We start from the raw sequence: 26,125 nt of genomic DNA on the forward strand, positions 1-26,125 counted from the left end.
AAAGATGGTTAAAACTGACTCTAAAAATAATTTCAAAAAGGAATTGGAAGTATTTGAGGATGATGAATTTACAGGATTCCAGATAAATAAAAGGAGATGTGGAGTGAAGCCTCATGGTTCCTGCCAAAAGGAGCAGAGAGATCGTCAGCTGATTATACTGTCAATTTCAGTTTTTCCCTTCTCCAGTATGGTAAGAACAATGGTGAGGAAGATGGAAAAATGCAGGGACAATGAAAAATATCAGATACTTGACATAGAGTCATAGAGATGTACAGCAGGGAAACAGAGCCTTTGGTCCAACCCGTCCATGCCAACCGGATATCCCAACCCAATCTAGTCCCATTTGCCAACTTGGCACATATCCTTCTAAGCCCTCCCTATGTATACACACGTCCAGATGCCTCTTAAATGTTGCAATTGTACCAGCCTCCACCACTTCCTCTGGCAGCTCATTCCACCACCGTCTGCATGAAAAAGTTGTTCTTTAGGTCCCTTTTAAATCTTTCCCCTCTCACCCTAAACCTATACCCTTTAGTTTTGGACTCCGCCACCCCAGGGAAAAGACCTTGTCTATTAAACTTATCCATGCCCCTCATGATTTTATTAACCTTCCTAAGGATAGTCCTCAGCTTCTGATGTTCCAGGGAAATTAGCCCCAGCCTATTCAGCCTCTCTCTATAGCTGAAACCCTCCAACCATGGCAACATCCTTGTAAATCTTTTCTGAACCCTTTCAAGTCTCACAGCATGTTTCCTACATCAAGGAGACCAGAATTGCACACAGTATTCCAAAAGTGGGCTAACCAATGTTCTGTACTGCCACAACATGACCTCCCAACTCCTATACTCAACGCACTGACCAATAAAGGAAAGCATATCAAATGCCTTCTTCATTATCCTGTCTACCTGCGATTCCACTTTCAAGGAATTATGAATCTGCACTCCAAGGTCTCTTTGTTCAGCAACACTCCCCAGGACCTTATCATTAAGTGTATAATTCCTGCCCTGATTTGCCTTTCCAAAATGCAGCACCTCATATTTATCTAAATTAAACTCCATCTGCCACTCCTTGGCCCATTGGCGCAACTGATCAAGATCCCATTGTAACCTGAAGTAATGTTTTTCACTGGGGAGAAAGTGAGGACTGCAGATGCTGGAGATCAGAGCTGAAAATGTGTTGCTGGAAAAGCGCAGCAGGTCAGGCAGCATCCAGGGGACAGGAGAATCGACATTTCGGGCATAAGCCCTGAATAAGCTTCTTCCTTTCCACCGACCCAACCAATACCCTTCCACTGACACCCCCCTTCGACTGACTGAACTGGTCCTCACTCTGAACAACTTCTCTTTCCAATCCTCCCACTTCCTCCAAACCAAAGGAGTAGCCATGGGTACCCGCATGGGCCCCAGCTATGCCTGCCTCTTCGTCGGATATGTGGAACAGTCCATCTTCCGCAGCTAGACTGGCACCACCCCCCACCTTTTCCTCCGCTACATCGAAGACTGTATCGATGCTACCTCGTGCTCCCACGAGGAGGTTGAACAGTTCATCCACTTTACTAACACCTTCTACCCCGACCTCAAATTTACCTGGACCATCTCAGACTCCTCCCTCCCCTTCCTAGACCTCTCCATTTCTATCTCGGGCGACCGAATCAACACAGACATTTACTATAAACCGACCGACTCCCACAGCTACCTAGATTACACCTCCTCCCACCCTGCCCCCTGTAAAAATGCCATCCCATATTCCCAATTCCTTCGCCTCTGCCGCATCTGCTCCCAGGAGGACCAATTCCAATACCGAACAACCCAAATGGCCTCCTTCTTCAAAGACCGCAATTTCCCCTCAGACGTGGTTGACGATGCTCTCCACCACATCTCCTCCACTTCCCGCTCCTCCGCCCTTGAGCCCCACCCCTCCAATCGCCACCAGGACAGAACCCCACTGGTCCTCACCTACCACCCCACCAACCTCCAGATATATCGTATCATCTTTCGTCATTTCTGCCACCTCCAAACAGACCCCACCACCAAGGCTATATTTCCCTCCCCTCCCCTATCAGCGTTCCGGAAAGGCCACTCCCTCCGCAACTCCCTCGCCAGGTCCACACCCCCCACCAACCCAACCTCCACTCCCGGCACCTTCCCCTGCAACCGCAAGAAATACAAAACTTGTGCCCACACCTCCCCCCTCACTTCCCTCCAAGGCCCCAAGGGATCCTTCCATATCCGTCACAAATTCACCTGCACCTCCACACATCATTTACTGCATCCGCTGCACCCGATCTGGCCTCCTTTACTTTGGGGAGACCGGCTTCCTACTTGTAGAATGTTTCAGAGAAGACCTCTGGGTCACCCGCACCAACCAACCCAACCACGCCGTGGCTGAACACTTTAACTCTCCCTCCCACTCCGCCAAGGGCATGCACGTCCTTGGCCTCCTCCATCGCCAGACCATGGCAACACGACGCCTGGAGGAAGAGCGCCTCATCTTCCGCCTAGGAACCTTCCAAGCAAAAGGGATGAATGCATATTTCTCCAGCTTTCTCATTTCCCCTCCCCCCACCTTATCTCAGTCCCAACCCTCAGACTCAGCACTGCCTTCTTGACCTGCAAACTTCTTCCCGACCTCTCCGCCCCATCCCATCTCCGGCCTATCACCCTCACTTTAACCTCCTTCCACCTATTGCATTTCCAACGCCCCTCCCCCAAGTCCCTCCTCCCTACCTTCTATCTTAGCCTGCTTGGCACCCTCCTCATTCCTGAAGAAGGGCTTATGCCCGAAACGTCGATTCTCCTGCTCCTTTGATGCTGCCTGACCTGCTGCGCTTTTCCAGCAACACATTTTTCAGCTCTGATCTCCAGCATCTGCAGTCCTCACTTTCTCCTAATCAGTATTGGCAGACCACCAGGCTCAGCATATCATCTTGCCCAGTCTTGAAACAATTCACACCGTTTCAACCCTTCAAAGCGTTGCTTTGGAGCTCAGGAACAACTAATGACTGACATGCTTCTGTCATGATTTAGGGATGCAGTGTTGGACTGGGGTGTAACAAAGTTAAAAACCACACAACACCAGGTTATAGTTCAACAGGTTTATTTGAAAACACGAGCTTTTGGAGCATTGCTCCTTCATCAGGTTCCAAATAAACCTGTTGGACTATAACCTGGTATTGTGTGATTTTTAACTTTATGCTTCTGCCAGGTCACTTTCTGCACAAAGACAGCTCATGCTGCTGGATGCTGGATGCTGTTTATGGCACTTTTCTTTCTTTTTTAGCACTCACTCATTTTGCCTTTTCTTGGGAGCTATATGTCAGGTTTTTATAAGCCCAGAATATTGCCTTTTTTAAACAACTTATCTACTTGCCCTAGAACTGGCTCCAGGAATGAGAGATCACAGATATGTAGAATGATTGTTCTCCTTCGAGCACCACACTCCCACCTGTTCCTTTCGTCTCTCTTCCCCGGATAATGATCCTTGTGCTGCTGAATTCAACAAAAACAAAACCTCATCTCAGATCCAAGGATCAAACAACCTCATGTACTGTGTGGCAACTTTAAACTCATGGGAAGTGAGAGTTTCTCATGTGTCACCTATTTAGTCTTGAATGTAGGACTGAATTTGGTATGATTCCCAATGAATGAGTATTCATTGTCTGTAAATGATTGGTAAATAAGTTCCTGGCACCAGATTGCATCCACCCTACTCTGCCATTGACATGCCACCTAATTTACCCCATGACTTCAACCTGACATCAGTGAACTAAGATTTTGGCTCACGTCTAAATCCCCTCTTCTGCCACATTCCCCATTGTTACAGACCCCAAACCAATTATATTAGACTACCACGAGCAGTAAAGTTTTACATTTGGTAGACTTGAATTAGACCAACATACTAAGTGAACATTAAGTTTTATTTCTGGCAAATACACAAAGTCGTCTCATAAATAAGACTATACAGAACACCTTGGTTCCATTGAAATACTTACTATTCCATAAAGGATCTACAAGGCATTTATTTTCTGTTTTTCTGTTGGAGAACCATGTGCGCAGGAAGTGTGTCAAGACGAAACTGCTCAAGTAAGGGTCTGGGAACCTCAGCAATATAAGGAGTCTAATACAGAAAGGGGATGAACAGTGAGCGCAGTTAGAATTCAGAAGTTTGATACTATAGGTACGATGGAAATAAGTTTTAAAAGCTGCAAGAATGGCAGCTCAATATTCATAAGTTCTCAGGCACAATAGGGAGGGAGAACAAAAGGAATGCGGAATATTGGTTAAAGGGAGAATCATGGCTGTGATAAAGGATAATCTGTGAGAAGGAGTTTCAAGTGAAGACATGTGATTGAACTGAGGAGCATAAAATGGACAAATACATGACTTGGATCCTACTCTACATTCTTCTGATCATTCAGAGGGCATGGAAGAGCAAATATCTAGGCATTTTGCTAAGAAGCAACAATAGTATATAATGTAGCTAGTCTAGTAATAATAATCATCATCATCATAATAATAACTGGGATAAAACTCACAAATAATCTGTAAGTACAGTATGTAATAGAATATAGCTACCCTAATAATAGCTGGGGTAAAATTAGAGCATAATGTGTAGATAGTGCAACATTCTTAAAATGCATCTTAGAGAACATCTTCAACTGATGCAATTTTTTTGGGTTTGGGATTCGGAAACAAGTTTGGACAGGTGGAAGGTATCTCAGTGGTAGGGAAATTATCATCACGATTTGAGTGGACTTTGTGTAAACATGCTTCCTGAAGAAGGGCTCATGCCCGAAACGTCGATTTTCCTGCTCCTTGGATGCTGCCTGACCTGCTGCGCTTTTCCAGCAACACATTTTTAAGCTCTGATCTCCAGCATCTGCAGACCTCACTTTCTCCTTGGTGTAAACATGGAAGAGGATAAAGAAAGACTCATTGTTTGAAACTGGGGAAGGATCAATTTTACTAATCATAAACAAGAGCAGGCATCCGAAGAAGAAACAGAGAGAGATCAGAAGAAACATTCGCTCAGTGAGAACAAAAAAGGGGAACTCCCAAATCTAGACACCATAAAAATCAAAGAGCCTCAGACAAAAAAAGAAAGCTTATGACAGATATAAAAAAAACTACCAAAATCCTAGTAGTGCATACAAGTACAGGGATGATGTTGAAAATGAAATCATGAATACATAAGGAAAGCATGAAAAATAATTGGCACCAAAATCAAACAAACTCAAAGAGGTTTTATAATTATAATGTTTTATAAAATAACAACAGAATAACTAAGAAAAGAGTTAATTAGAGACCAAAAAGGTAACATTTATGTAGATTGAAGATATGGATATGATTCTTAATGCATTTTTGTGACTGTTTTCAAAAAAGAAAGGAATGAAGCCGACACCATAATGAAAGAGTGGGACTGTAAAACATTTGATGGAAAAACAAAGTGAAGAAGCCTGTTTAGAATTCTTAAAAATGGATAATTCACCAGGTTTGGATGAATTATATCTCAGTTTGCTAAGAGGAGCAAGGGAGGATATAACAGAAGCCCTGGCCATCAGTTTCCAATCCTTTCTCTATAAACGGCTGATTCTGAAGTGCTGGCGGATTGAAAAACACTGTACTGTCTTTACAAAAATGAAGGAAGGTGATAGCCCGAATAATTTCACACAGTCAGCTGACATAATTTGTGGTCAATTTATTGGAAAATAAGTCAGGCAGAGTAGATTGAAATTTAGAAGGGCCTGCTCAGGCATGACTGTGTTAAGAGAAAATCATTTCTGATTAACTTGATTCAATTTCTTGTAAGATAACAAAGAGGGTTATTGAGGATAGTAAATACACATCAGATAGATATTATCAAGGCTTTTGACAGGGTCCTGCTTGTCAGATGAATCACAAAATTAAAAACATATGGAATTCAAGAGAAAGTGACAAGTAGGATTAACATTTACTCAGTTGCAAGAAACTAAAGGGATATGGTGTACTGGAACTGTTGCCACTGGAATTGTTGCCAGTAGAAATTTGTGTCCAATGGGATCCATACAGCTCCAGGACCTTTGCAGTTAGTTGGTAATAGCCTGTTTGTTATTGCTTGTATAATGTGGAATTGTACTGGGATAGCTGAAGTAGTTGATTGTCATTAATCTTCTTTAACTATATTGTGTCTCACGGTCAGTGGTAGAAGATAATCCACTGGTGAGTCTGAACAAAACAGGCACTTGTTCACAAGATAGTTTATTGCATATTAACAATACATTACTAGCCAATCACAATTACTAAGGACACTCGGGAGCTATGCACAATGTATCTGCTCATTGCAGATACTTGCAAAGAACTCAACTATCTCCACCACATTACATCATCAGACTGACCTCAGTACAACATGAATAATCAAAGTTAATCAGGCAAAATATCAAGGCTATGATTGAGAAGTTTGCAGTTGGTAAGGAAATTAGCTGGAATGGATAGTGAGGAAATCGATTGCAGGAAGATCTAAATGACAATATGAAATTCAATCTAGAGAAATATGGGATAACCATGTTTGGGAAAGACAACAGGATAAGAAAGTACTTGATAAATGTGAGCTGAGAAGTTATATTAGAACTACATAAAACATTAGTTAGACTACACCTAAAGTACTACATATGGTTATGAACACTAAATTTCAGGCAGGATGGATTATTGTAGAGAAAGGTTAGAGATGAAATTTGCAAGGTGATACCCAGGAATTGAGAATGTTTGCTAAGAAGAATGATTCAGAGATGCTGGTGTTGGACTGGGGTGTACAAAGTTAAAAATCACACAACACCAGGTTATAGTCCAACAGGTTTAGTGTGCTTCCAATTAAACCTGTTGGACTATAACCTGGTGTTGTGTGATTTTTAACTTTGCTAAGAAGAAGGAATGGATGGTTGGGGCTGTTTCATTTAGAACAGATGAGGCTGAGGAAAGATCTAATATTCTGATAGAATGGATTGGAAGGACATTCTCCAGGGATTCTCCTGCTCCTCGGATGCTGCCTGACCTGCTGTGCTTTTCCAGCACCACACTCCCGACTCTAATCTCCAGCATCTGCAGTCCTCACTTTCACCTTTGAAGGACATATGTGCATCAACAGAGAAGTCAATAACTAGAACAAATAAACCTAAAGCAATATGAGAGGCCACCTTATATACGTTTATAAAATATTAAGGGGTATGGATAGATTTCATGGTCCGTGTCCTTTCCCTAGGATGGGGGATTTCAAGACTGGGGGCACATTTTTAAGGTGAAAGGAGAATGATTTAAAAAAGACATGAGGGGCAATTTTTTATGCAGAGGGTGGTTCATATGTGGAATGAACTTCCTGAGAAAGTAATGGATTTGGGTATAATTACAACATTTAAAAGACATATGGATAAGTACACGACTAGGAAAGGTTTGGAGGGATATGGGCCAGGTGCAGGCAGGTGGGACTAGTTTAGTTTGGGTTTATGTTCGGCATGGACTGGTTGGGCCAAAGGGTCAGTTTCTGTGCTATTCTATGACTTTGTGACTCTACTAGCTAGAAGGATTTGAGACAATTTGAGCAAATATTCATTCATGCAGAGGTTGGTGGCACTGTGGAACATTCTGCCTAAAAGGGTAAGAGAGGAAGAATTCTTCATTACTTTTAAAAGAGAATATACATATGTATTTGAGGTGCTTTGCCTAGAGGACAATGGACCAAGAGTTGGAAAATTGAATCTGGCAGGACAGTTTAATCTTAGAACCCCTACAGTGTGGAAACAGGCCCTGCGGCCCAACAAGTCCACACTGATATTCCAAAGAGTAACCCACCCAAACCCATTCCCCTACCCTGTATTTACCCCTGACTAATGCACCTAACACTATGTGCAATTTACCATGGCCAATTCACCTGGCTAGCACATCTTTGTGATTGTGGGGGGAAACCAGAGCACCAAGAGGAAACCCACACAGACACGGGGAGAATATGCAAACTCCATAAAGACAGTCGCTTGAGGCTGGATTCAAACCCAGGTCCCTGACTCTGTGAGGCAGCAGTGCTAACCACTGTGCCACCATGGTCAGCACAGATATGACAGCTGAATGGCCTCCTATTGTACAGTAGGTTTCCAATTTGTAACATTTTTATGTCAAATTTAAATATGACTAAATCTGGTTTTCTATTTGAACCACATTAATTTCATCCTGCATTATTTTCCCCCTTGATGCTGGAAATGAAAAGTCAGCAGATCAGCACTGTGAGTATTTCTAAGCTGTGTCATTCAACTTACAATGTTGCCATGGCAGTGAAGACTTCTGCAAAATGGTGAATTAAGTGCAACAACTGAAGGTCACACACTTTCTTTAAAGCACAGGGCCTACACTAATGTGTTCCAAATTCCATTGTACCCAGCTAGCTTTTGTGTGGCCAGTCACAGTAATTGTTACTTTGAATATATTTTTTGTGATTACATTCCAGATACTTACTCAGAAAGAAAAATTCAAAGTTATTTGTAACTAGAAGTGAATTTATAATGATCTTCATAATGATCAAAATTCCAAACAATTGTACTGGAAAGAACAACATATTCTTCAACAGCCACTTGGGTCAGTCCTGGGAAATTACCACAACTATTCAGTGTTTTGAAAAGGCACTCAAAGCTGTAACAAGATAAACAATGATAGAAATTTACATTTATATAACACCTTTCATAGGGAAGTGTGTCCCACGAAGCCTCACAGAGATATACAAAGAAAGAAAAAAATAGGAATGGTCAACCATAAACTGGGTTTAAAAATGCATTTTAATGAAGATCTTGAAAAGGAGACAGAGGTGAAGATGTTTGTCAAAGGAATTCCAGACATTGTGATAAGTAGACTGATGTAATATCTGCCCTGGAGTAGGGTATGAGATATTTGTGTTCTGGTGTGCGAAGTCTGGAAAATAATGTACTGGATTGGAGGAAATTGCGGGAGAAAGTGAGGACTGCAGATGCTGGAGAATCAGAGTTGGAAAGGGTGTTCCTGGAAAAGCACAGTAGGTCAGGCAGTATCTGAGGAGAAGGAGAATCGGTGTTTTGGGCATAAGCCCTTCATCAGGATGCTGCCTGACCTGCTGCACTTTTCCAGTGCCACCCTTTTCGACTCTGGAAGAGATTGCAGTGCTCAATGGAGGGGTAATGGGAATTTTACTGGTGAGCTACTGGGAGCCTGGTACAATGAGCTAGTGTGGTTTGCTGCAAGAAAAGATGCAACCAAAATCATTTTGAATGAGCTAATGTTTATAGAGAATGAGAGGCCGGTGAAGAGAGCATGAGAATAATTGAATCTAGAAATAGCAATGATTTGATACACAGTCTCAGCAGCAGATGGATCGGGGTGAGGATAGAGCTGTCTAATATATTGAAACTGAAGGTAAGCAGCCTTTCTGGTGAACAGAATGGGAGATTGGAAAGTTACCCTGGGGTTGAATGGGGGCTCATAAACAGCCTGCCACAGATTGAGACAGTGCTTATGGAGGATAGTGGATTTGGTGGAAAAGATATGCAGTTTCTGATGTGGTCTGGAAACAAAGTATTTTCATTGTTTAGCAGAAGATAATTATGCCTAATCCAAACTGGACATTAAATAAGGACTTTGGTCAAGTAACCATGGGTCCAAAATTGGACATTCTAAGTTGACTCTCAGCCAGAGAAATCAGACCTGGCAGAAAATTGGCCAAGCTAAACTAAACAGCAACCGGCAGGTAATGGCTACAGAGAACAGTAGAAGCCAAGATCAAAGAGGTTACAACCATCTCAAGAGTTGTGTGTTGAGAAGTCTCGATCAGACGCTCTGGCCTCTTGACTGCCTGAGTATGTGCACTTTACACTTCCCGGCATGGTCACAGAGAAGGGTGTTGGCACAACCCCATTGGATGAATAGAACCCAACTCATGACCACATTGGTCAAAGGCAGTCAAACATTCCGGAAGGTCCGGAGCTAGGAAGGATCAAAACTCACACACTTGGATGTCAACCCATCAGCAAGGCTTCAGTGAATAATTTGCCTGGCTCAACAGCAGAGCTTTGACCATCTGAAGAGAGAGAGATAATACTCCAATTGTTGGTGTGTCCAAACTTTAACAGCACAAATATCACAGACTGATGGAGAGACAATGGTGGAGAGGTGGAACTGACTCTTTTCATCCAAACATTGACGCCACAGTTGTGAAAAGCAAACTATCTTCCTCTGCTGAATACAAATTCCAGTAAGTCACAGGAAAATGTGATGCAACATAAAATAAATGTTTTCCAAGAGGAACAGTGAAATGAACATGCTTTTAAAACAAGAAAACTTAGGACAATGTAATGTGAAGAACCTGAAATGTTGGGCCTCAAGGCAACTAAACTCCCAAAGTTTGGGGGCAAATTATTGTAACCAAAGCAATTGACCAATTAACAAAACAATAAAAGATTGGCCCTGAGATGTAGTCACCTTGCATGAGCTCAGTAAGAGTACATTTCTTATTTAGAATAGTGCTGGAAAAGCACAGCAGGTCAGGCAGTGTCCGAGAAGCAGGACCTTTCCAGCACTTCTCTAATCTCCAGCATCTGCAGAATCCAGTTTCGCCTACATTTCTTATTTAATCTGTTCTTGCAATGTCTCAGATCCTTCAGGGGTGCTGATGACCTAATGATATTATTGCTAGATTATTAATTTAGACAGCCAGGTAATGTTCTGGAGACCTGGGCTCGAATCACATCATGGCATATTTGAATCTAATAAAAATTCTGAAAGTAAGAGTCTAATGATGATCACGTCAATTGTCAGGAAAAAAAAAGTCCCACCTGATTCACAAATGTCCTTTCAGAACAGAAACCGCCATCCTTATTTTCTCTGGTTTGCATGTGACTCGAGATCCACATCAATGTGTGTGACCTCTGGGCAATTAGGATAGACAATAAATACTGAAGAAGGGCTCATGCCCGAAACGTCGATTCTCCTGCTCCTTGGATGCTGCCTGACCTGCTGCGCTTCTCCAGCAACACATTTTCAGCTCTGATCTCCAGCATCTGCAGTCCTCACTTTCTCCAATAAATACTGGCCAGTCAATAATGCCCTCATCCCATGAATGAAGTTTTAAGAAATCCTGGAAATAGTTTTGACAAAGTACATTGGGAATCATCCTTTTCTCCTGCAAGTCATGAAGATGTAATGGATCCACGCTAATATTTATGAATAGCATGCTGCCAATTATTATAACACACAGGAAGGATTGACTGGTCATCCTTGGTCCTCTGAGTCATTGCCTTGAGCTTTATTTAGCCTAAGCAGAAAAATATCTTAACTTTGCATCTGTTGCCTTTTCACTAACAGCAATAATACTTAGCATAATGTTATAGAAATCCATTTCACAGGTTCTTAAAGGTTTTCAGAATTTTATTGATCCTATTGAGCTTCAGAATTAATTCTTCAAAACAGCAGTCGTTGTCATTGGTCTTTAAGTATGCCTGAACTACTCTAATTAAAAAGGGATCAGGTGAATTATATCGGTCCAGTAGCTTTAACCTCGATGGCCCTCTGGAACACAATGCTAGAGACTGTATTCCTGGACCAGGAGACCCAGGTTCAAGTCCCACTAGCCCCCTACTGTACTCCAAGTACACCCATGACTGTGTAGCCAAATTCAGAAGGAACACCACCTGCAAGTTTGCTGACACCTCCACTGTAGTGGGTGGATATTAAACAACAGTTAGCATACAGAAAGGAGATAGAGGATTTGGTGTTGTGGTGCAAGGATAACAACCTCTCTCAAAGCCACAGACCCTGACTCTATTATTTTGAAAGGTAAGTGTCAAGTGCTGTGTTCCAGATGCAAAGCAACTTTTCACACTACTCAACATTAAGTAAAATGCAATTTATTTAGACACTGTCATTGAAATACAACCAGAATTGCCCAGATCAATATGTTTCAGGTACAATGAAGTAGGAGGCATGGTTGGATTTGGTTTGGGGAATGGGGTGGATCAAATATTAGTTGGGGAACATTTGGTGGACAATGATTAGATTACCTACAATGTGGAAACAAGCCTTCGGCCCAACAAGTCCACACCGACCCTCCAAAGAGCAACCCACCCAGACCCATTCCCCTACATTTACCCCTGACTAATGCACCTAACACTATGGGCAATTTAGCATGGCCAATTCACTTGACTTGCACATCTTTGGACGTTGGGAGGAAACTGGAGCAAACCCACACAGACACGGGGAGAATGTGCAAACTCCACACAGACAGTTCCCCAAGGCAGGAAATGAACCGGTGTCCCTGGTGCTGTGAGGTAGCAGTGCTAACCACTGAGCCACCATGCTCTTATCTTTCACTTTGCCATGTAAAAGGACAATGAGCAATCTTGAGTAAAAATCATTAATTGGGAGATAATCATTTTAATGTGGTGAGAACAGATTTTGCCTCAGAAAATTGAAAACAATGATGTGCACTCTAATAGAATAAATAGCTGCATTTAAAAGGCGGTGTAAAGTCAAGAGACATTCCTACAAAGTGAGTATGGCAAGACAAACAAAGCCAGAGCTCTCTGGATAACTAAAGAGAGAGAGAGTAAGATGAAGCCAAGAAGCCTTATGGTCTTATCAATGGTTACAGAGAGAAAGCGAGAGAATGGGGTTGAGAAACTTATCAGCCATGATTAAATGGCAGAGCAGACTTGATGGGCTGAATGGCCTAATTTCTGCTCCTATTTCTTATGGTCTTATGGTCTAAGAAAGGATTCAGTGACAGAGGTCAATGGAGGAGAACAAAGGAGAACTAGATTGATTATAGAAAGTTTAGAAGCTGGGTAAAAAACACAGAAGCAAAGAGTTATCATGATAAGAAAAAAACAGCTGACATCAAAGGGAATCCAAAAATCTTCTGAAGACAGACAAATCGTAAAAGAGTCATACGAAGTGGAGTAGACCAAACTAGGGATCAAAAAGAGATTTTTTTCACATCAAGCTGAGGGCCTGACTGAGGTACTAAATGATTAATTTTTACATTTGTCTGAATGAGGAAGACAATGGATGTCACAGTGAAAGAGCAGGAGGTTGAATTGTTGGATAATCTGAAATTTATTAGAGTGGCAGCATTAGAAAGGCAAGCTGTACTCAAAGTTGGCAAGTTACCATGATAGAATCACATGCATGTAAGAATACCAAGGGAAACAAGAGTGAAAATTGTGGAGTTGCTGACTATAATTTTCCAATCCTTCTTTGATACAGAGATGTTTCCAGTGACCTGGGAGAATTACAAATACTACATTCTTGTTCAGAAACAGGTGCCAGAATAAACCCAGCTATTACAAATATATAGTCAGTACTATTTCTTGTTGAGTACCACTTGTAGGAAGCACAGAAGGTGACAAGGGCACAGAATGTACTTTAGGTGGGGTACTTGCATCACCAAAGATGGTTTGGGAACACTAGTATTGACTAAACTGGTTCAAATCCTAAAAGACATAATTGCCAGACCAAGGTTAAGAGGGGAAAACATATTACACCTCATCTTCATCTGTCTACAACAGAATTGAAAGGAGTGACGACCACATAGTCTTTGCAGAGATAAAGTCTTGTCTCCATATTGAGGATATTGTCCATTGAGCTATGTAGTATTACTACTGTACTAAATGGGATAGATTTTGAACAGAGCTAGCAGATCAAAACTGTGCATCCATGTGGGCCATCATCAGCAACAGAATTGTATTCAGCCACAATCTGTAACCTCCTAGAGCAGCACATCCCCACTCTACTATTATTCACTAACCTAACGTATTTTGTAAGGTAAGATCCTTTTTCATTTAGAAGTTTACTCTCGGTGTCAACAGTTCGAAACTCCTAAATTTTTATTCCTGTCCAACTCGTTTACAATGCATTCAAAATGAAATTGCACTCAGTAAGACATATAGAGTCAAGAGTGTGGTGCTGGAAAAGCACAGCAGGTCAGGCAGCTTCCGTGGAGCAGGAAAATCAATGCTTCGGGCAAAAGCCCTTCTTCAAAAATTCCTGATGAAGTGCTTTTGCCCAAAACAGCGATTTTCCTGCTCCACGGAAGCTGCCTGACCTGTTGTGCTTTTCTAGCACCACACTCTTGACTCTAATCTCCAACATTTGCAGTCCTCACTTTCTCCTCCGTAAGATAAATACTCAAGTCTCTGCATATGCAAGGTTGCCTTGACTTGTCAATGAGTCAGAACAGAGGGAGTGATCAGATGCTTCCTTTCTGTTTCATCCTGAGCTAGCCAGCTGTCATGTTGGGCACAGTTCCTTATGGCCTGCTCAGTGATAGCTATCTTCATGATCAGCTCCAGATCGACCAAACCTGCCACTTGAAGCTCAGCAGTTGGTCAGTTTTCTTTGGCAGTCTCATCAAGTTTTTGATCATCTTACACAGCTGCTTCCCTGTGCTCCAGCCCTCACATGACTGCCAGGATAAATAACTTAGCTCCACCAAATTCTCATTTCCAAACAATCAACCCATTTGACTTGTTAGTTGCAAATTTAACAATAACTTTTACTTAATTAATTTAATTAACTTTGAGTAACACCTTGTCTCTTCAGTTCCTTTAACAATAGCACAGCCATCCCACATTAATCACGTTACAGGCTAGAAATCAAACTTAGGAGATAAAAATCATTAAAATTTCAATTACAAAATTCATGCCAGCTCCTAAAAATTAATAGGATCAATTGAACTCTGTATTATACCAACAGCTTGTTCCGCAAAACTAACCCTTTATCAGATAATTGTTACATCGTCTCAGTTAGTTGTTATTTATGTGCATCATGTTTCCCCCCCCCCCCCCCCCCACTTCATGGGTACAATGGAAAAAGGAAGGGTATAGATTATAACAGAGTATAGCTTACCATCAAGCTGAGAGATCAACCTGGGTTCAATGAAAAGTACAAGTGACATGCCTTGAGCTGTAGCAGATACTCACAGAAGTGAGGTGGTGACCTTGTGAAATTATTACAGAGGGCTACTTGCATGCCAACCAGTGGAAACAGCCTGCATTTGACAAGGCTGAGTGATCCAACAAGCAAAAGATCAGATCTAAGACCAGAAATCCTACCACATTCAGTCATGAATAGTGGTAGACAATAAAACAACAAACTGGAGATGATCTACAAATGCCCCACCCTCAATGCTGGGGTTACACAAATGCACACAAGTAGAAAAAGATGAGGCTGAAGGATTTGCTGTCATTTTCAGTCAGAAGTGTCGAGTGTACGGCAACCTCCTTAGGTTCCCAACATCCCAGATACCAGTCATCAAGGAATTCATCCCATGTGATATCAAGAAATGGTTGAAGAATCTGGATCTTGAAAAATCCCTGACAAAATTCCAGCAATAATGCTGAAAACCTGTCCTCCAACAACTCTAGCTGAGCTGTTCCAGGGCAGTTACAACATGGACATTAATCCGGCAACATGTATATTCTGTCCACAAAAAGCAGAACAAACCTAACTTAGCCAATTATCACCCCATCATTCTGCTTTCAGTCATCGGGAAGGTGATAGAAGAGGTCATTAATAGTGCAATTAAGCAGCACTTGCAAAGGAACTTGCTCATTGATTCTCAGTTTGGTTTCAGCCACTGCCACTCAGCTCCTAATCTCATTACAGCCTTCATCTAAACATGGATAGAAGTGAGTGCTCTTGGCATCAAGACAGCATTCAATACTATCGTCATTGCAGAATCCCGTGTATCAATATCCTAAGAGCTACCATTGGCCAGAAACTGAACTGGACAAACCATATATATCCTGTGATAAAAGATTGGGTAAGAAACAAGGAGTTCTGCAATGAGTCACCTCTTGACTCTGGAATTCCTCCCCGCCGTCTACAGGGCTTAACTCAGGAGAGGGATGGGATATCTTGCATGGCCTGGATCTTTGCAGCTCCAACAACACTCAGGAAGCTTGCCATCATATAGGACAAAGCAGCCAACTTGATTGGCACCCATCCACCATGTTGAACACTCACTTCATTTAGGATTAACGGTGCATGGCAGCAGATGTGTCATCTATGAGATGCACTGCAGAAATTCATCAAGGCTCCTCAGGCTTCCAAGCCCTCCATTTTTTCCTCTCCAGACCTCCCCAACAGTACCCTTCCACCGACACTCTCATTCGTTTGGCCGAACTGGTCCTCACCCTTAAAAATTTCTCCTTTGAATCCTCCCACTTCCTCCAGACCAAAGGGGTAGCCATGGGCACACGTATGGGCCCCAGCTATGCCTGTCTCTTTGTTAGATATGTAGAGCAGTTGATCTTCCGTAATTACACCGGCACCACTCCCCACCTCTTCCTCCGCTACATTGATGACTGCATTGGCGCCACCTCGTGCTCCCACGAGGAGGTTGAGCAATTCATCAACTTCACCAACACATTCCACCCGCTCCTTAAGTTTACCTGGGCCATCTCTGACACCTCCCTCCCCTTCCTGGACCTCTCCATCTCCATTAATGACAACCAACTTGACACTGACATTTTTTACAAACCGACTCCCACAGCTACCTGGATTACACCTCTTCCCACCCTTCTTCTTGCAAAAATGCCATCCCGTATTCCCAATTCCTCCGCCTCTGCCGGATCTGCTCCCAGGAGGACCAGTTCCACCACAGAACACACCAGATGGCCTCCTTCTTTAGAGACCGCAATTTCCCTTCCCACATGGTTAAAAATGCCCTCCAACACATCTCGTCTACATCCCGCACCTCCGCCCTCAGACCCCACCCCTCCAACCGTAACAAGGACAGCTCACCTTCCACCCTACCAACCTTCGCATAAACCAAATCATCCGCCGACATTTCCGCCACCTCCAAACAGACCCCACCACCAGGAATATATTTCACTCCCCACCCCTTTCCGCCTTCCGCAAAGACCGTTCCCTCCGTGACTACCTGGTCAGGTCCACGCCCCCCTACAACCCACCCTCCCATCCTGGCACTTTCCCCTGCCACCGCAGGAATTGCAAAACCTGCGCCTACATCTCCTCCCTCACCTCTATCCAAGGCCCTAAAGGAGCCTTCCACATTCATCAAAGTTTTACTTGCACATCCACTAATATCATTTATTGTATCTGTTGCTCCCGATGCAGTCTCCTCTATATTGGGGAGACTGGGCACCTCCTAGCAGAGCGCTTTAGGGAACATCTCCGGGACACCCGCACCAATCAACTACACCGCCCAATGGCCCAACATTTCAACTCCCCCTCCCACTCTGCCGAGGACATGGAGGTCCTGGGCCTCCTTCACCGCCGCTCCCTCACCACCAGATGCCTGGAGGAAGAACACCTCATCTTCCGCCTCGGAAACCTTCAACCCCAGGGCATCAATGTGGACTTCAACAGTTTCCTAATTTCCCCTTCCCCCACCTAACCCTAGTTCCAAACTTTCAGCTCAGCACTGTCCCCATGACACGTCCGGACTTGTCCTACCTGCCTATCTCCTTTTCCACCTATCCACTCCACCCTCTCCTCCCTGATCTATCACCTTCATCCCCTCCTCCACTCACCTATTGTACTCTATGCTACTTTCTCCCCACCTCCCACCCTCCCCTAGCTTATCTCTCCACGCTTCAGGCTCACTGCCTTTATTCCTGATGAAGGGCTTTTGCCCGAAACGTCGATTTCGAAGCTCCTTGGATGCTGCCTGAACTGCTGCGCTCTTCCAGCACCACTAATCCAGAATCTGGTTTCCAGCATCTGCAGTCATTGTTTTTACCTCCTATTCTAAGACCATTAAGTGGTAATATATTTGCTCTATTTTATCATCTTACTTTGTGAAGATTTGTTTACAGGGCAGGCAACTTTAAGACAATTATTATGTTAAAGTAGTGTCATTTCTGGTCTCACAATAGGAAGTCATATGCAATCAAATGTTTAGAAGCTACAACACTCCTGAAAATTGGCCATTTGCCAAAGAAGAACATCAAAACCAAACCAACACAATGACATCATTTTTGAATTGAAGAATAGTAAATGGATGTAACTAACTTAATTTTTAGATCATTTACAAAGTCTGTCTGATCACTTTCAGCCTAAAATTTTGTTTAAAGGTTAATGATCATCTGCAATACAGTTAAGGCAGGAAATTATCCTGAATAAAATTAATCAAAGTAAAATAATAAGTTCAAACCATGTCATTGCTCTTGTGCATACCCTTTAATTTGAACTAAAATCCAATAATGATATTTTCCAATGTATGTATTTTTTAAAATATACATTATTCATAAAATCCATAATAATACATAACTATTTAAAATTGACATTAGATACAGTGTATTAGAAATCATGCCTTTTAATATTGTATGTTGCTCACTATATTTACATTTAATATTCCTTGTATACTCATTAGATGTCATACATGCAGCACAAGTTTCCAGCCCCCTTGATGTACAATATCTGGAAGGTCTCAGACAGTAGCTTTTCCCCTCTGTGTGGACTGGTCCAAGCTTTCGTATGTCCCTCAGCACATAATACTGGACCTTAGAATTGTACTAGTCTGCAACATGCTGTTGTGGAAAACATTTTGCACTGGAAGCATTAATTTTCCTGGAGCATCGGAGGCTGAGGGGTGATCTTAGAGAGGTTTATAAGGTGAATTGGATATGGTAAATAGTCACGGTCTTTTCCTGAGGTTGTGAAGTCAAAAACTGGAGGGTATATGTTTAAGGTGAGAAGGGAAAGATATAAAAGGGACCTAAGGGGCAGCTTTTTCACGCAGAGGGTGCTGTGTGGATGGAATGAGCTGCCAGAAAAAGTGGTGGAGGCTGGTACAATTACAATATTTCAAAGGCATCTGGATGGATATATGAATAGAGTGATATGGGCTAAATGCTGGAAAATGGGACTAGATTAATTTAGGATATCTGGTTGACATGGACGAGTTGGAATGAAAGGCTAGTTTCAATGCTGTACAACTCTATGACTCTCTGACCAGCAGACTTTAGGCAAACCAAATAGCAGCTTTACCAATTTGCAGTCTCAGTTGTTATTTGTAAAATGGCACAGTTGAGTAAAGAAAGACAAAGGTGATGCAGTACAAATGCTGCAGAACGTGTGAATGTTTAAGCCATATTTTTGTCTCCGTAATCAGGAGTGAGCTTAAGCACAGTCACACCACCATCACTAATTCAGCTGTCAAATATCTCATATTTAGGGATATCACTGGTGTCAATGCATTTAAAGCACAATAGACTACTCATCTGGGGTAAACAGTTTTCTTTTTCCCCAAAAAACATACATTTCAGAAAATTTGCAATGGTGCATAGCAAAGCATTTCAACTTGATAATTACAGAAAATGCAATAAAATTCAACTTGTCGCCATGTAGCAAGCTCCACTTTTAGTACCTCAATAGAATTCTAATGCTCCTGAAATTTACAATATACTTTCATGTCAGGCATATAGCCCAGAGGCAAATCATTTCAAATTGAAAATTACAGTAAGTGCAATGGAATTAAACTTTTCAGTATGCAGCATTTTCCAATATGAAGTGTCTCAATATAAAATTTCAATATTCTTAATGGTCGCAATGTATATTCCTTGTCAACCGTATAGCTCAAGGGGTTTGACACATTTTCTATAATATACCACGGTGAAAAATGTTAGACAGTGACCCTGCCCCATTGTGCCTATGCAGTGGCTGCTGCAAGCTTAACGTGACCATCAGACGGTCACTTGGAGTGTGCCAGTCTGCAACACTTAACCAAGGACAAATTTATTGCAGAACAGCAGGAAATTGGGTGCAGCGAAAGGAGTGTCATTCACTAAATTATTGGTCCTCCATCTTGTGAGAACCCATTCAACATGAACATGTAGCAACAGGTAGCAACTGAACACATCAAATATCCAAACAATTCTGAAGCTCACTGCCAGAGTGTAACTCAATCTTGTGGTGTCAAACTATATTAGACACTGCTTCATAATGTATCACCCAACATGCTGCATATCCATCTTATCATCAAAGAAAAGTTACACTTTTGCAGTAGTTGCTCTTTACACTTCAGTTTTTATATCCTAAAATTCATCACAATTGTCAGTTTGCATAATGACGTTGAATTATTGACAATACTTTATGGATGGCCCACAAGTTGGTAAGGTAATCACTACGTTATTGTACCAGTAATCCAGAGGTCTGGACGAATAATCAAGGGACAAGAGTGCAAAGCCTACCATAGCAGGTGTTAAATTTACATTTCATTAAAGTATAAACCCGGAATAAAAAGCCAGTCAAGTCACAATGGCCACGTCATAACTGGTTTGTTGTAATGATCCAACTCATTTGCTAATATCCTTCAGGGATGGATTTGGCACATATAGGTATCCAGACCTAGTCACATGGTTGAATCTTGACTAGAACCATAGAATCCCTCCAGTGCACCAGAGGCCATTTGGCCCATTGAGTCTGCATTGATCCTCTGAAGAGCATTTGACTTTTTCCTACATTTACCACAGTTAACCCACCTAGTCTGAAGCTTTTGTTTTCCCTTATTCACTGATTGTGTCTGCAGTGGTCTGATCATTGATCATGCATTGTCTGCAAACTGCCTGCTGTTCTTGGTAGCTTGCTAGCTCTTTATAAAAGGGCCCAATTTCAAGGGTGCTTTATGCCTCACTATCTGGTCACTGTGTCTGAACCCTCCATGTCCACATGCACTTAAATAGCTATTGCCAAGATTCCTAAATCCACCTCTTTAATTTCAGGGGATTTGATCTGATTATTAGTCGGTTCACAACTCCAATTCAGTCACCGTCAGTGATGCTATCAAGACATGCGACCATGCTGCTATTTTATCATTACTGAAACTCTGACAGTCTTCACCAAGTGTCACAGCAAAGTGCTAGCAGAGGAACCAATGCACATCAAACCAATCACATTTACTTTCATATCAATAATCTGGTGTAACGGAGGGCTCAACTGCTGAAGCCATGTGCCAACTTTAGCAGGTTAACTGTGTGTCACTTGCCTCTGCTAATCAAGATGAGACAGGGCAGATACACAGAGGGGAACTTTTTAAAATTGGATTATCCTCATCCTGATGCTCAGTCAGGAGCCAATATGGTCTCTGGAATTTTACTGGCTCACTGAAAAATTAATTCTGAATTTTATCAGTGGTGTGAACCATGGAGAGTGGGCCTTTTGATATATTGTGGCAGGACATTGATTAAAGTACATGAGAGAGAAATTGACTGTATTTTTTACACTGCATTTCGAAGTACAAAGTTAAGAATCATGCAACACCAGGTTATAGTTCAACAGGTTTATTTGGAAGCACTAGCTTTCAGAGCACTGCTCCTTCATCAGGTAGCTAGTGCTCCGAAAGCTAGTGCTTCAAAATAAACCTGTTGGACTATAACCTGGTGTCATGTGATGTTTAACTTTGTCCACCCCAATCCAAAAGCAGCACCTCCACATCATTTCTAACTACATTAATGGTGTGCAGAAACCACAGTCTTAGAGTCACACTTGGTTAAAGGAGACAGGAGTTGTCTCTGCCAGTCTGGCGAGGATGTCAACATGCATTGAATGGGCTCTGGTCTATAGGTGGCATTGCCAGACAATGTTGGAAGATGTGTAATGGCCTTGTCAGAGTGGGGCATGCTGTCATGATCACCAAGGGGCAGTGACATTTGCTGCTAAGGTACTAGCCAGGAAAGATATTGAGGTAAAAAAAATCAGAAATTCTTCTTCAGAAGCCTTTCTGAAGAAGGGTCATTGGACCCAAAAAATTAACTCTGCTGTCTTTCCACATGTGCTGCCAGACCTGCTGAATTTTTTAAGCATTTACTGATTTCCAGCAGTTCTTGTGTTTTTATTTGCTAAGAGTTTGAGGGAGAATGGCCAGGACTGTGAGAAAACCCACTTGTCATGGGACTGACTCTCCCCAGCTCCCTCATGCAACTATTTCCCCCTTACAACACCTTCCCCCACCAAACCCCCATTCCTCTGAGAAAGGGGAGGAGTTCACAGCGAGGGAGCTCCAATCACCAGTATCAGGAAGCTCAGGATTCACATAGGCATACCAAAGAGGTGAATGCTAACAGTTTCCTGTGTGAAGGAGGGTACGTTGTCAGGTGAGATAGTTTAAACATCTCCTGACACTCCCATGGCAGCTCAGTGCCACCACCAATCCCTGTGCCATGCTTCAAGAGAAGTAATAAAAGACAGGGTTTGGAGGACACCCAACACTGGTGGCCCTGAAGATCACTGTGGCACTCAATGTCTACACCTCTGTGTCTTCCCAGGGACCCATAGGTAACATTTCGGAGATCTTACAGCCTACTACATATCGATGCATCAAGGAAGTGACCATTGCCCTATTGAGGAGGGCAAGTGACTGTATGCACTCCTGCACCAGTCTGGGCTGTCAGGTGGCAACACGCATTGGCTTCAGGGCCGGCACTGAAGCTCAGTAAAAGGAGTACTGCTCAGTGCAAGGAGTCATCGACCACCCACGTGAGGTCATTAAGCCTCCCACAGGCCAGCCAGCAGCTTTCATAAACAGGAGGGATTTACATTCCATCAATATCTGACTGTTCTGGAAGTGCCTGTAAGGTTACTGGGGCTATGGATACATACCACAACAGTACTGGGCATCAGCTTTTCTCCAGCCACCTGGGAATCTTCAGGGATGGATCCTTAGGGGCAAAGTCTGCCCCCCAGTGGTGCCATGGCTGCTTTTGTCTGTGAGGAGCTCCCAAATGGCAGCAGAGGAGAGGTATAATACTGTCATGGATCCACAAAGTAACCATCAAACTCACTATTGGCTTTGAATTATAAGGAAGGGATTCAGGTGCCTAGATCAATCCGGTGAGGCCCTTCTGTACGTCCTAATGACTGTCTGTCTCTCACATCACAATGCTCTGTTGTACAATGCACAACCTGGTGCTACACAGGATGGTTGCCTTGGCAGATCAACGTCATACTTCCTTCCTTCCCGACAACAAGAATAGGTAGGAGACTGGTAAACAGTTAGCAGAGAGCAAGGAGGTTCTTGGACCTGAGGCAAGCAGAATCCAGGGGGACCCAGGCCAATCAAGATAATCTCATACACACCCTACTTCTTGCAACTCTGGTATCCTGTCACATTCAAGACAAGGAAGATTCACCTTTAAGCAGAGCTGCTGTTGCCGTGCTCCTTTCTTCACCTCAGCAGCTTCTCAAGTAGGAGGAGGGTTATCACACAGCACCGAAGGCAGTTTCGGATCTTGCCCTAAGCAAATTGAATGTCAACAAACAGTTAGAATTTCATTAATCAGAGAACCCCTACAGTGTGGAAGTGGTCCTTCAGCCCACTGAGTCCACACAGACCTTCCAAAGACCATACCACCTTGAATCATGCCAACCCTATCCCTGTAACCCTGCATTTCCCACAGCTAATCCGCTTTTGCATCTCTGGACACTAAGGGGCAATTTACCATGGCTAATCCACCTAACCTGCACATAGAGTCATAGAATCATAGACATGTACAACATGGAAACAGACCCTTCGGTCCAAATCATTCTATGCTGACCAGATACCCTAAATTAATCAGTCCCATTTGCCAGCACTTGGCCCATATCCCTCTGTACTCTTCCTATTCATGTACACATCTATCTTTGGCCTGTGGGAGGAAATACACACAGGCATGGAGAGAACGTGCAAACTCCGCACAGAGAGTCACCCAAGACTGGAATTGAACTCAGATCCCTGGCGCTATGAGGCAGCAATGCTAACCACTGAACCACACTTCCTGCATCTTAACTTCCCACTGAAGTGTATTGCTAAAATAACTTTCAGCTATGCGATTTCTTGACTATGATGTCCATGTTTTTACACATTTCTGAATTTATCATTAGAAAATGAATCCCCATGATAATTCATATTTTCTTCAGGCTCTAAGCTTATTCAGTTCTCGACCATTTTGTCTTTGCTAAGTTTTCTTGTACAAAGCACCCAGATTTTGCAAAATATAAATTGAAAATATTTGTTTTCACCCCATTCTTTCAGATCCATGGCAACCACCTCATTAGAATCATATGGAAGACCTACAATACAATGTGGTGACGCCATCTGATGCTTGTTACAGATTTCACACCTCATTAATCTCTCTGATTAACATTCATCAATGTCTTTTAGCACAATCTTTAACCTTTGATGAGTAGAGGGAGTAAATTGTCTATTCTAACTTTAATACAATTTGTTTTCCCCTCTCTGATCCTTATCATCTGATGTCATTAATACTTTCTAATACTCTGATTAGAAACATATGTTTTTTTATAAGAGCCTACCCACAGGCAGTGTCTCGACATCCAGGCTGACTTGCTTCCACTCTAGTTCAATGGGTTGGCCGTTAAATCCAATGTTCTGCAGACTGTGCCACATGTGGTGCCTAAAGGGTTGGTAAAATGAGGTAATTGGAGTAAAAACAGAAAGTGCTGAAGAAACTCAGCAGGTCTGGTAGGATCTGTGGAGAGAGAAACAGAGTCAATGGTTTGAGGAAAGTAAGAGGCATACTCTCTCCATGGATGTTTCTCTCTCCACAGATCCTGCCAGACCTGCTGAGTGCCTCTAGCACTTCCTGTTTTTATTTCCGATTTCCAACACTCACAGTATCTTGCTTTTAATTAAGGTATTCGGAGGTATGCACTCTCTCGCTGACTCTTCACCTCTGCATGTTCCCAACAGTGTGTCTCAGTGTGCTTGGTGCCTTCCTGAATGACCCTTCTCCATTTTAGTTGATCACAAGCCAGAGACTCCACTGAATGGTTGTTTAATTTCTTCACGAACATCGCTAAAACAGTTCCACCAAACTTCTGGGAGTCTCCTGCCATGATAAAGAGTATTCCAGGAGTCTGGTACTGGGCATATAAACAACACAATCTCATACAGCAGAGCTGAATTTGAGTGATTCACTCCTTGATGCCAAACACATTGTCTTAGGAGAGCACACTGCTACAGGAGTGTCTTTCTTGCCACTGGACTTGGAGAGTCCAATGAATGCATCATTGGTGGCGTTTTCCCAGTGCTTTAAGGCGTCTGCCTGTAGGGTGTCCAAACCATGTGAGAGAACAGGAATCAATGCAGCCAAACAATGACCTGGGAACATGTTCTTCAAATATTCTTTTCTTCTGTTGACTGAAGGCTGAGCTGCCACAATCAAGGTGATGATGAGTCTTGTTGTCTACATCTGCATTTATCAGCAGGAGGTTCCTGCAATACATCCACATTTGCACAATCTTGCCACTTTGTTTAGTCATCCACCGGATGTAGGTGTCACTGGTTGTGCCAGCCGTTGTTGTCCATCCTCTGATTGCCCTGTTAGGGGAAATTAGAGGATGGACAACAGTAAAACCTGATTTATCCCAGTAGAACATAGAACATAGAACATTATAGTGCAGTACAGGCCCTTCGGCCCTCGATGTTGCGCCAACCTGTGGAACCAATCTGGAGCCCATCTAACCTACACTATTCCATTCTTGTCCATATGCCTATCCAATGACTGTTTAAATGCCCTTAAAGTTTGCGAGTCTACTACTGTTAAGCATCAACCACATTGCTGTCGGTCTGATGTTACATGCAGGCCAGACCAGGGAAGCATGGCAGACTTCCTTCCTTCCACTTTTCAGGAAGAATCTACGTGTCTGTATCAGTAAGGTCCTAGTAATAACGCCTGACCAAATGTAGTTGAACATTTATTTCATTTGTTCAAGGAAGATGGGTCCCACTGGCTAGTCTAGCAGGTAATTCCTATCCCTAGTTGCCCTGGAGGTGATGGTGTTGATCTCCTGCTTGACCTACTGCAGTCCTTGGACTGTAGGGATACCAACAGTGTTGTTAAGAATGGAACTTCTGGATTATGACTCAGTGAAGAAATGGTGATATAGTTCCATACCAAGATAATATGTAGCTTGGAGAGCCACCTACAGATGATGATGTTTCCATACATCTGCTGTCCTTATCTTTCTATGTAGGAGAAGTCATTGACTTAGAAGATGCAGTCAGAGCAGTCTTGTTGAGCTAGTGGAGTGCACCTTATAGATGGTACACACTGCTGCTGTTATGAGCTGGTGGTGGAAGAAATGAATGTTGAAGGTGTTGGATGGGATGGCAATCAAAG

This window comes from Chiloscyllium plagiosum, unplaced genomic scaffold (genome assembly GCF_037043375.1).
Source record: "Chiloscyllium plagiosum isolate Xiang-an unplaced genomic scaffold, Cpla_swu_hap1 HiC_scaffold_6, whole genome shotgun sequence".
NCBI classification, from domain to species: domain Eukaryota; kingdom Metazoa; phylum Chordata; class Chondrichthyes; order Orectolobiformes; family Hemiscylliidae; genus Chiloscyllium; species Chiloscyllium plagiosum.